Source organism: Macaca nemestrina, chromosome 7 (genome assembly GCF_043159975.1).
Source record: "Macaca nemestrina isolate mMacNem1 chromosome 7, mMacNem.hap1, whole genome shotgun sequence".
NCBI lineage: Eukaryota > Metazoa > Chordata > Mammalia > Primates > Cercopithecidae > Macaca > Macaca nemestrina.
In genome coordinates, this window is record NC_092131.1 from 175584238 (window position 1) to 175596259 (window position 12022).

Here is a 12022-nt window from a genome sequence, read left to right on the forward strand (position 1 = left end):
ATGGATCTTGAGAGACTTGTGCTGAGTGAAGAAAGCCAATCTCTGAAGTCTGCATATCATACAATTCCATTAATGTAGCATTCTTTTTATTTGTTGTTTTTTTGAGACAGGGTTTCGCTCTGTTGCATGGAGGGGAGTGCAGTGGAGTGACTCAGCTCACTGCAGCCTCGACTTCCTGGGCTCAACTGATCCTCCCGCCTCAGGCTCCCGAGTAACTGGGACTACAGATACAAACCACCACGCCCCGCTAATTTTTGTATTTTTTGTAGAAACAGGATCTTGCCATGTTGCCCAGGCTTTTCTCAAACTCCTGGGCTCAAGTGATCTGCCTACCTGGGCCTCTCAAAGTGCTGGGATTACAGGCATGAGCCACAGTGCCTGGCCTAATGTAGCATTCTTGAAACAGCAAAACAACAGAGATGGAGGGTAAATTAGTTGGTGGTGCCAATTTTCACAAAGTGGGGAGAGAGGGAGATGGCTGTGGCTATAAAGGGTGGTGGAAAAGATCCCTATATGGACTCCTGTATTGAATCTGAGTGGGGTTCACAGGAAAAATTGCATAGAACTAAATATACATACACACACAGTACATGGTGAAATCTAAGTTGATTATTTTATTAATTTTAATGATTAACACATTTTGATATAAAATATATTATTTAACTATAATTATTTAAATATATTAACATTATATTGTAAATATTATTTGAAAAATCATTTTAATTTTGTTAATGTTAATTTTCTCATTGTAATATATTTGCATAGTCATTTGCTTTATAACTAGCATATGTCACACATATATATTATATGATATTATATGTATATAAATATGTTATTGGTATAGACATGTATATATACACATATATAATATATGTATATTTATATATACATATATCTAACATATAATAATGTTTGTATCCAAATGATGTATTTTAAAGGTGGGCCGCACACACACACACATACACCCACACACACACAGAAGCAATGTAAGTTCCACTATCAAAATATAATCATGAGAGAGAGAGATCTACTCTGTCAATTAAAGATACTATTTCTGGTGGCTTTCACGCAGGAATGCACACCAGGGACAAAAATAAGAACTCAGCAACATTTCTGTGTGTATGGAAATTTAGTCTGTGATGAAACGTGGAGTTTGAAATCAATGGAGTGAAGAAAGTACTGTATAGCATATGGCATTGAAAATATGGACAATTTGGGTGGAAAAGTCAAATCCTTATTTCACATCATAAACTAAAATTAAACCTAGGGTGTTTATTATTAAAACATTTTAACGAGGGGAAATACCAGAGAAGTATGTGTTATATTTGTGTTAGAGGGGGAAGATTTCTCTAAACAAGGACAAGACCCAGAAGCCACAAACAGCAAATGAACGACATAAAAACGTCCTATTTCTGTGGCATGAAAGCCTAACATATTATCATATTAAAGGTAAATAACATTTGAAAATTCTTTTTGCTTTTATTTCTTCTCCTTTTTTTTTTTTTTTTTTTTGAGGCAGGATCCCACTCTGTTGCCCAGGCCAGGGTGCAGTGGTGTAATCTCAGCTCACGGCAGCCTCAACCTCCTGGGTTCAACTGATCCTCCCAACTCAGCGTTCTGAGTAGCTGGAATTACAGGGGCATACCATCATGCCTGGCTAATTCCTGCGTGAAAGCCATCAGAAGTAATATCTTTAATTGACAGAGTAGATCTCTCTCTCATGATTATATTTTGATAGTGGAATTTAAATTGTGTGTGTGTGTGTGTGTGTGTGCGGCCCACCTTTAAGATATATCATTTGGAATACAAACATTATATGTTAGATATATGCTAGTTATAAAGCATATGAATATATAAATATATTACAATGAGAAAATTAACATTAATAAAATTAATAAATTAAAATAATCCTGATTTTTCAAATATTTATAATATACTAAATGTTGATATATTTAAATAATTATAGTCAAATAATATATTTTATATCAAAATTTATTTAAAATATAAACATATAATTAAATAGTAATTAATCATTAAAATTAATAAAATAACTTAGATTTCAACATTTACTATGCGTGTATGTATATTTAGTTCTATGTAATTTTTCCTGTGAACACCACTCAGATTCAATACAGGAGTCCATCATAGGGATCTCTTTTAGTTTTTTTAGTACAGACAGGATCTCACTATGCTGCCCAAGCTGGTCTTGAACTCCTGGGCTCAAACAATCCTCTCTCCTCAGTCTCCCACAGTGTTGGGATTATGGGCGTTTGCCACCTCACCTGGCCACAACATTTTAACAGAGAAAAGATAAGTCCATACTATGTGTCCATTAAATGTTTTAAAAATAATTGGCACATAATTGTACATGTTTATGGGGTACAGAAAAATGAGGTAGAATGGAATGTGCTGGCAAAGAAAGATGTCCACACATTCCTGAGTGAAGAAAGGAAGCTGGAAAAGGATAGGTGTGGTCACATGTTAGGCCCCATTTGTGGGATATGAACCAAGTGTGTAGAATACACTCCTGTATCGTTCACCAGGGCTGCTGTACAAAGCACCACCAACTAGATGGCATGAACAGAAACGAGGTGTCTCACAGGCCTGGAGGCCGAAAGTCTGAAATCCAGGCTCCAGTAGAGTTGGCTGGTTCTGAGTACTGGGAGGGAGACTCTATTCTTGGTCTCTCCCCTGTCTTCTGTGGTTTGCTGCTCATTTTTGGCATTTCTTGTCTTGCAGAGACATCACTGCAGTATCTTCCCCCATGGTCACATGGCATTCTCTCTCTCTCTCTCTCTCTCTATGTGTGTGTGTGTGCGTGTGCGCGCATGTATGTGTCCACATTCCCCCTTTTTGTAAGGACACCAGTCACATTGGATTAGGGCCCACCTGCTCCAGCATGACCTCATCGTAACTTAATGAATTACATCTGCAACAGCCCTATTTCCAAATAAAGTCACATTCTGAGATACTTGGGTTTAGGACTTCAACATATAAATTTGAGAAGGACATAGCTGAATCCATAGTAATCCCTAAGAAGCAAGACTGATTAAGTCATTTGTTGAGTCAGTGTTGCTATGACCAGCTGCAGGAGGATAGTGGATAGCAAGACAAGGAAGAAAAAAGGGACATTCAATTTTATCTTATTGAATAATCAAATCATATTTGGACAAGTAATATATTATTAGATGTATAAGATAGATGGAGACAGAGAAAGAGGGTGATAGCAAGAGACAGCAATGTGCTATTATATTTTACTGAAGAAGGAATTAAGAAAGGAAAGTGATTACTGATGAGAAGAGAGAAGATCCACTCTCCCGAGAAGGCCTGAGTCCTCTCATGATTGTTCTAAACTTCAACTCGTTCATGAAAATAACTATTTCACAAAGAGAATGCCATGAAGCGCCCACTATGTGCCATGCTGTGTAATAACCCCCAGGAGTGCAAGGATGCACACAGTCAGTGCTACTTCAGGTGTGGTCTGCAGACCACTTGTGACTGCTTGTTAGGAAAGACACTCTCAGGGAAGGAAGCAAGGAAGCAGTGTGTTTGTTCGCTTTACGTTCTGAGAAGTTCCAGACAAGCAACAAACAGTGGTGGATATGCTGCGTCAGCCATGCTAAACAGGGCTATGTCTCTGCCCTCTGGAGCCATGTTGAGCGGAGGAGACACATGTATTACAACAAAACATCACCCTCCCCAGCCACATTCAAGTGTTAAGTCTGAAATTTTCCCTTCACACCCTCTGTTGCCCCTCTAGGAGTCAAGAAGCCCATCCTTGTTTTAGAAAGACACAGATGCGTTCTGGGCCGTTGCCCGGGAAGGGATGTCTACCAGGGCAGTTCTGAGAAGGCTCAGCATCATATCTAAACACAGGAAAGGAATTCCCTGTCGGAAAGTTCAGGATGACAACTGCGGGCAGCAAGCCAAGGAAAAAGGGCAGAACGCGGAGCAGCATTCGAGGCTCCAGCCAATTCCGGCCTGTCTGCAGGCACTGCCTGCCTCCACGGCTTTCAGGTGTCGCCCCCAGGAGCTACACAGGGTGAGGCTAGGCAGGCTTTCAGTGCCAGCTGTGGTCTCCTCAACAGCCCACAGGCCAGAGGCCCCGCCCAGGCCACCTCCTCCACTCTCCCTGCTGTGGGGTGGTCTTGGGTGGTCTCGCTCTCCCTCCCACTGCATTTCCATCTCTGCTGTAATATACCACCTCAGCCCTTCCTTTTTGATTCCCAAGGGCTCTGGAAGTCAGAGAACTGTTAATACTACCCAGAGAGGGCTGGGCGCGGTGGCTCATGCCTATAATCCCAGCACTTTGGGAGGCCGAGGCGGGTAGATCACGAGGTCAGGAGATCAAGACCATCCTGGCTAACATGGTGAAACCTCGTCTCTATTAAAAATACAAAAAATTAGCTGGGCATGCAGGTGGGTGCCTGTTGTCCCATCTACGAGGCAGGCTGAGACAGGAGAATGGTGTGAACCCGGGAGGCGGAGCTTGCAGTGAGCCAAGATCTCCTACTGCACTCCAGCCTGGGCGACAGAGCGAGACTCCATATCAAAAATAATAAATAATAAAAAATAATAATAATATACCCAGAGAGAGGTAGTCGAGAGGCCATCCTTGACTGGGTTGTAAAAGGAGAGTAGGAGCTTGCCACTCAGAAACAAGAAGGAGGCGCAGCAGAGAGAGCGGTGGAAGTAAAGCATAAGATCACCAAGTATTTTCGCAAGAGTTTCAGTGTCTGGAATTTAGGTGTGGTAAGGAATAAGCACGGACGGAGGCAGTGGGCCAGGTAAAAGAGGCTCTTGTTTGAGTTATGTCAGTGTGTTAGTTCTGTATCCTAGATGTGGTGAGGCGTTACATGATTCTACCAACTTCCTTTGCTCTTCAGCTACCCAAACATAATTTTACACCTATTATCTGACAAGTTCTAGATCCTAAATGCTTTCCCCATCTGGCTGCAGATAATCTACACATGAAACATGTTTGCTTCATTAGAGGCAGTTAGAATAAAGAGAAATGGCTTCCATACTGCAAAGGCAACTTTGATGCAACTTTGAGCGTGGGTGCCGTGGCTCATGCCTATAATCCCAACACTCTGGGAGGCTGAGGCAGGAGGATCACTTGAGGCCAGGAATTCAGAACCAGCCTGGGCAACAGAGGGAGAACCTGTATCTACAAAAAAATTTTAAAAACAAAGAGACTAGCTAGGCATGGTGGCACACATCTGTAGTCCAGCTTCTTAGGCTGAGGCAGGAGAATTGCCTGAGCCCAGGAGTTGCAGGCTGCAGTGAGCTATGATTATTTCACTGTACTCCAGCCTGGGAAACAGAGCAAGAGTCTGTCTCCATAAGAAAAAAGTAACTTTGAGTAAAAGTAATGCACATATATTATATACTTTAGCTACTCATGTAGAAAACTGAGTATTTCATGTTCTCTTTCTTTTGTCCGTAGTTATGATCTTCTGGCTTGGTTGAAACTTTTAACTTTTTTTGAAATAAAACTTGGGTTACAAAGGATTATAAATCATTCTACTATAAAGATGCATGCACACATATGTTTACTGCAGCACTATTTACAATAGCAAAGACATGGAACCAACCCAAATGCCCATTAATGATAGACTGGATAAAGAAAATGTGGCACATATACACCATGGAATACTATGCAGTCATAAAAACGAATGAGTTCATGTCCTTTGCAGGAACATGGATAAAGCTGGAAACCATCATTCTCAGCAAACTAACACAGGAACAGAAAACCAAACACCACATGTTCTCACTCATGAATGGGAGTTGAACAATGAGAATATATGGACACAGGGAGGGAACATCATACACCAGGGCCTGTTGTGGGGTGGAGGTCAAGGGGAGGGAGGGTATTAGGATGAATACCTAATGCATGCAGGGCTTAAAACCTAGATGATGGGTTGATAGGTGCAGCAAACCACTATGGCACATGTTCATCTATGTAAGAAACCTGCACATTCTGCACATGTATCCCAGAACTTAAAGTAAAAAAAAAAAAAAGAACCTTAGGCTATATTTTCCAGTAGAATTGAGAGGGCTTTTTTTGTTTTTTGTTTGTTTGTTTGTTTTTTGAGACAGAGTCTTGCTCAGTCACCCAGGCTGGAGTGCAATGGCGCGATCTCGGCTCGCTGCAACCTCTGCCTCCTGGGTTCAAGCAATTCTCCTGCCTCAGCTTCCCAAGTAGCTGAGATTACAGGCAGAATTGAGAGTTTCAGTTAAAAAAAAAGTGAAAGTTTAGATTTAGCATTTTTATTATTAGAATGATGACTCTGGCAAGTGCAATAATTAATAAGCTCCAAGGAAATGAGAGGGCTGCAGAAGACAAAAATATAAAAAACATAGGTACAGACTGGAGTAAATCATGCATTTTTAAACTGTTTCTTTTATGAACATTACACATCTATTTCTCAGCTGTGTCTGCCAAATGCACTTAGATCCCAGCATCCAGGGGCTCTGCTGGCGTGGCGGAAGGTAGTGTAGCAGCACCGCCAGCAGAAGACCTTTCCATGACTCTGCTTTCCTCAAAATGAATTTTTTGAAAACCAAGCTACTTAAAAATCTGTTTCCTTACTTTATATTTGTTGAAGTGTTTTTTTGTTTGTTCTAAAAGTTGGATAACATGTTGTAAAATATAACCAGTATATGATGATGTTTGTAAATCATTAAAGTACAAATTTAAAAAGACAATGAAACTCTTGGCAATTTACTTTCATTTCTTGCCATATGATGGAGTCACTGATACCAGACTAACCTTTCCACCATGGACAACTATAAATATGGGCAAAATAGATGAGACATTTTGTTTCTTTGAGACAGGGTTTCACTCTGCAGCTCGGGCTGGAGTTCAGTGGTTACGATCACAGCTCACTGCAGCCTTGACTTCCGGGGCTCAAGTGATCCTCCCACCTCAGCTTCCAGAGTAGCTGGGACTACAGGTATGTGCTGCATACCCACCTAATTTATTTATTTACTTTATAGAGACGAGTTCTCACTATGCTGTCCAGGCTGCTTTCCTGGCCTCAAGCAGTCCTCCTGTCTCAGCCTCCCAAAGTGTTGGGATTACAGGCATGAGCCATGGTGACCAGCCAAGGCAATTGTTTCTGAGCACCGGGCAACAGCAAGATTGAACTGTGATCCCTGAAAGAGGAAAGTATAGGGTGGGCACCAAAATTGCCTCTGTTTGCCACCTGAGGGCATTTTCCAAACTGCAGCTGGAGGTGAGAGGAAGTGGAATCCACCCAGAGCATGATCGATGGTCTCACTGCATAATAGAGGCCTTGCTTGGAGCTCAGGGTGGCAATTTGCAGGACAGGGTATCAGAAAGAATGGGGAACTGCGCAGAGAAGGAGTTTAAAAGTCCGCACAGTGTCCACTTAAGTGGCTAGATGCTAAGCTATGCTTATGTGTAGGTCAATTGCAAGACCTGGCAGTGAGCAGTTGCTAGATTGAACGGAAATTCCAGAGGCTGTATAGTGCGTGGAGAGCTGGGAGACACAGGAGTTCTGCCTTGCCAGAAACAGAATGCTGAACACTCTGAGTATTCAAGTGAGACCACAGCAAGGCCATGCCTGAGCAACAGGACTACATCAGTCAAAGAGTAAAGGCTACTCAGCCAGGGGCGATGGTTCATGCCTGTAATCCCAGCACTTTGGGAGGCCAAGGCAGGGGGATCACCTGAGGTCAGGAGTTCGAGACCAGCCTGGCCAACATGATGAAACCCTGTCTCTACTGAAAATATAAAATTAGCCAGGCATAGTGGCACGTGCCTATAATCCCAGCTACTTGGAAGGCTGAGGCAGGAGAATCACTTAATCCTGGGAGGCAGAGGTTGCAGTGAGTCAAGATCACGCCACTGCAATCCAACCTGGGCAACAGAGTGAGACTCCGCTTCAAAAAAAAAAAAAAAAAAAGAAAGAAAGAAAGAGTAAGGGCTACTTTAGACCCACAATATCAATATCCAAGTCCAGAAGCAAGCCTCAGCCGGATCAAGCTGAACCACCGGTACATTAACTGACTGCCAGAATAAAACACACAGATCTAAAAGAAGACCAAAAAGAAAAAGACTCTCAGCAACCTAGCATACATAATGGTCATAATAAATTTTTTTTTATTATACTTTAAGTTCTAGGGTACATGTGCATAACGTGCAGGTTTATTACATATGTATACTTGTGCCATGTTGCTGTGCTGCACCCATCAACTCGTCAGTACCCAACTACTCGTCATTTACATCAGGTGGTCATAATAAATTTTAATAAAGGGGACATCAGTGGAAAAAGTAGAAACTGTAAAAAGAACTAAATGGATATTCTAGAACAGTAAAATGTATGAAATGAAGATTTCACTGGATGGACCTAACAGTAGATTGAAGATGATCAAAGCATACTCTGCTTACATTCATATAGATAAATGCAAATTATCCAATCTTAATATTAGGGAGAAAAAGTATGCAGAGATTCATTGATCTGTAGGACAATATTCAATAGTCTAATATATGGAGAGATGGAGTCTTGGAGAACAGAAAGAGAATGAGTCGGAAACATGTTTTGAGAAAATAATGGCCAAATATTTCCCAAATTTGGTTAAAATATAAGCTTCCATAAGCCTCCAAGAAGCTCAGAAAACTCCAGGCAGGATAAATAAAACAAAAATACAACTAGGCCCAGTAGAGTCAAACTGCAAAAAATCAAAAGAGGAGAAAATCTTTAAAGTAGCCAGAGAAAACCAGACATGTTACATAGAGAGGAATGACATATAAACTCAGCTGCTTCTCATCAAAACCCATCAACCCATAATTCTATATCCAGGAAGAAGTATCTGTCAAAAATCAATGTGAAATAGGACAGTTTAAGATAAACAAAGCTGAGAGAATTCACCACCAGCTGACCTGAATTAGAGGAGAAGCTAAAAGTTCTTTCAGGTGAAAAGAAGTGGACAAAACTGGATATTGTAAATATAAAATAAAAAAGATACTGTATTATATTTAATTTCTTAATGTCTTTGAAAAGCAAACAATTGTTCAAGCAAAAATTATACCAATCTATTGTGAGGTTTCTAACTTATGCAAATTTAAAATATATGACACTGATAGCAAACAAGTGGAGGTTGAATGAAATTACACTCTCACTACAACACTACAAAGTATAGTTATTAAAACAATAACAAGTTAACATAGTGGAGACTTCTAATACATTCAACAAATTAGATGTTACGGGATATTTCTTTGAAAAACAGAGTTCACCAAAACCAGTGCAAGATGAAGAGAAAATTTGAATAGCTCTATATCAGTTAAAGATATTAAATTCAAAATCTAAGTCCTAGGCCAGATGCAGTAGCTCATGCCTGTAATTCCAGCACTTTGGGAGGTCAAGGCTGTAGGATCACTTCAGCCCAGGATTTCAAGATTAGCCTGGGAAACATAGTGAGATCTCATCTCTCTTAAAAAAAAAAAAAAAAAAAAATTAGCCGGGCATGGTGGTGAACACTTTTAGTCCCAGCTTCCTGGGAGGCTGAGGCAGGAGGACTGCTTGAGCCTGGGAGGTTGAGGTTGCAGTGAACCATGATTGTGTCACTGCACTCCAGCCTGGGCAACAGTCCAAATGTCCATTTCAAATTTAAAATGAATAAAAATAGAAATAAAAACAAAATCAAAGTCCTTCCCCTAAAGGAAACTCTAGGCCCAGGTGGTACAACTACACACACATTAGAATGGCTCAAGTGAAAAGGAATGATACCACCAAATATTGGCAAAGAATGTGAAGCAGCTGGAAGTCTCATGCATTGCAGGTGGAAATGTAAAGCTGGTACTGAGGTGGGAGGCGGGACTTGACTCCAGAGGCGGGGCTCAGACTCAAGACCAGATTGAAGACTAGCCGAAACAGGCAACAGGCAAAACCACCTCTCCATAAGACATGCCCACCAGTGCCATGGCAGTTTACCATTGCCATGGCAACACCCAGACGTTACCACCACTTTCCATGACAATGACCTGACAACCCAGAAGTTACCATCCTTTCTAGAAATTTCTGCATAATCCACCCCTTGATTTGACTGTGATTAAAAGTGGGTATAGAATGACTGCAGAACTCCCCTGAGATGTTACTCTGGGCACACTGCCTGTGGTTAGCCCTGCTTCACAAGGAGCAGTACCCCTGCTGCTGCTGCTGTGCACTGTGCTGCCATCAAAGTTGCTGTTTAACACTGCTGGGTCACCCTTGAATTATTTCCTGGGTGAAGCCAAGAACCCTGCCAGGCTAAGCCCCAATTTGGGGGCTCACCTGTCCGGCATCAGCACAACCACTCTGGAACTCTGTGTGGTAGTTTCTGTTTTAATGAAATATATTTATCTGTGATCAGCAATTCTAGTCCTAGTCATGTACTCTAGATAAATGAAAATGTATGTACCTAAAAGGGTTGTTTATTGCAGCTTTATTCAAAATAGCCAAAAACTAGAAACCACTGCAATGTCTATTGACAAGTGAACAGATAAACAAAATGTGTTATTTCCATATGAGAGACTATTATTCAATAATATTAAGGATACATTCAAGAACATAGATGAATCACAATGCATTAAGCTGAGTGAAAGAAGCCAGAAATAAAAGACTCCCTAATGTTTGATTCTATTTAGTTGAAGTTCATGGATAGGCAAAACTAATGTAGCTTGGAAAACAGCCTATAATGGTTGCCTCTGGTATTGAGGGGTGGCAGATGATTGGAAAGGGCCCTAAGGAAACTTTGTGGGGTTTTGTAATATTCTGTTAGTTGAATAGCATGCGTTACCTGGGTTTTTGCATTTCTTTTTACTTTTGTGGTTACCTTTAAGAAGGAAAGGTGTCAGTGGCTGGGGAAAGCATAAGGGATTTTCCGTAGTGTTGGCAGTGCTCTACTTCTTGGCATGACGGTATTTACTTTGTGGTAATCCTTTAACTGTACATTATGATGTGTGCATTTTCTGGAATGCGCAGTATGCTTTTATAATAAGTCAAAAATCAGAAGCCCTTTGGGCGACTTACTCTCCATATATGCTATCCTCCCACAGTGTAGTTACACGTGGCATCTGCACGGTCAGGCTCAGACACTCTTTAGCCACCCCTGAAACCTGTCTTCCATGCTTGATCAAATACTTCCTAATCCTGAGAGCTGTCAGGGTTCACTTGAATTCTCTGGCACGGTAGGAATCATTGTGCCTTTCCCAGAAGGAAACTGACCTAATTGGCTTAATGAAGCCAAGAACCTCTTATTCAACTGTCTTTTCTTTGGTTAACATGGTATTATTTATTTTAATTATGGACTATCACAGGGAAATTGCTGACTTATTCTAGCTCCATTAAGTGGACACACTAAGATGAACCAAAATACATATACAAAGCTCACAACCACCCCCCATGCCTGCCTCTGCTGCCTGCACTCAGTCTCTGTGGTCCTTGCACCTCCCCTTCCCAATTTGGCTCTGCTTCTTGGTTTGGCTTTAACAGCCTGCCTAGTGCATGCCTCTGTAGCTCCTAGGTCCTGATCTGAGAGAGTGTGCATCTGGCCGAGTGCTTTCAGAGGGAGCATGAGGAGCCTGCCCTGCCCTCTCTTGGCCCCTTATTGGGAGACGCCCTTTGGCTGTGATGGATATCCTTACTTTAATGCGGTTGCTGTACACAGCATATTGGATTCCACCTTATAATAATCTGTAGATCTGTGAGTCTGAGCAGTTGATGCCTAACTGCCACTGTCACTGCATTAGGCTGTCAGCTTTCTCAAAGACCTTTCCTAATGCATGGACATTCAAGTCAGTCTGTTTTTATTTTATTTTGTTATTACTTTTTAGAGACAGGGTCTCTCTCACCCCAGCCGGAGTGCAGGGGCATGACCATGGCTCACTCAAGCCTCCAACTCCTGGTCTCAAGCAATTCTCCTGCCTCAGCCTCCCAAAGTGCTGAGATTACTGGCATGTACTTTTTTGACACTTCTCCAGTTGTGTTTGGCAGCTTCCTTCTTCCAGACTGAC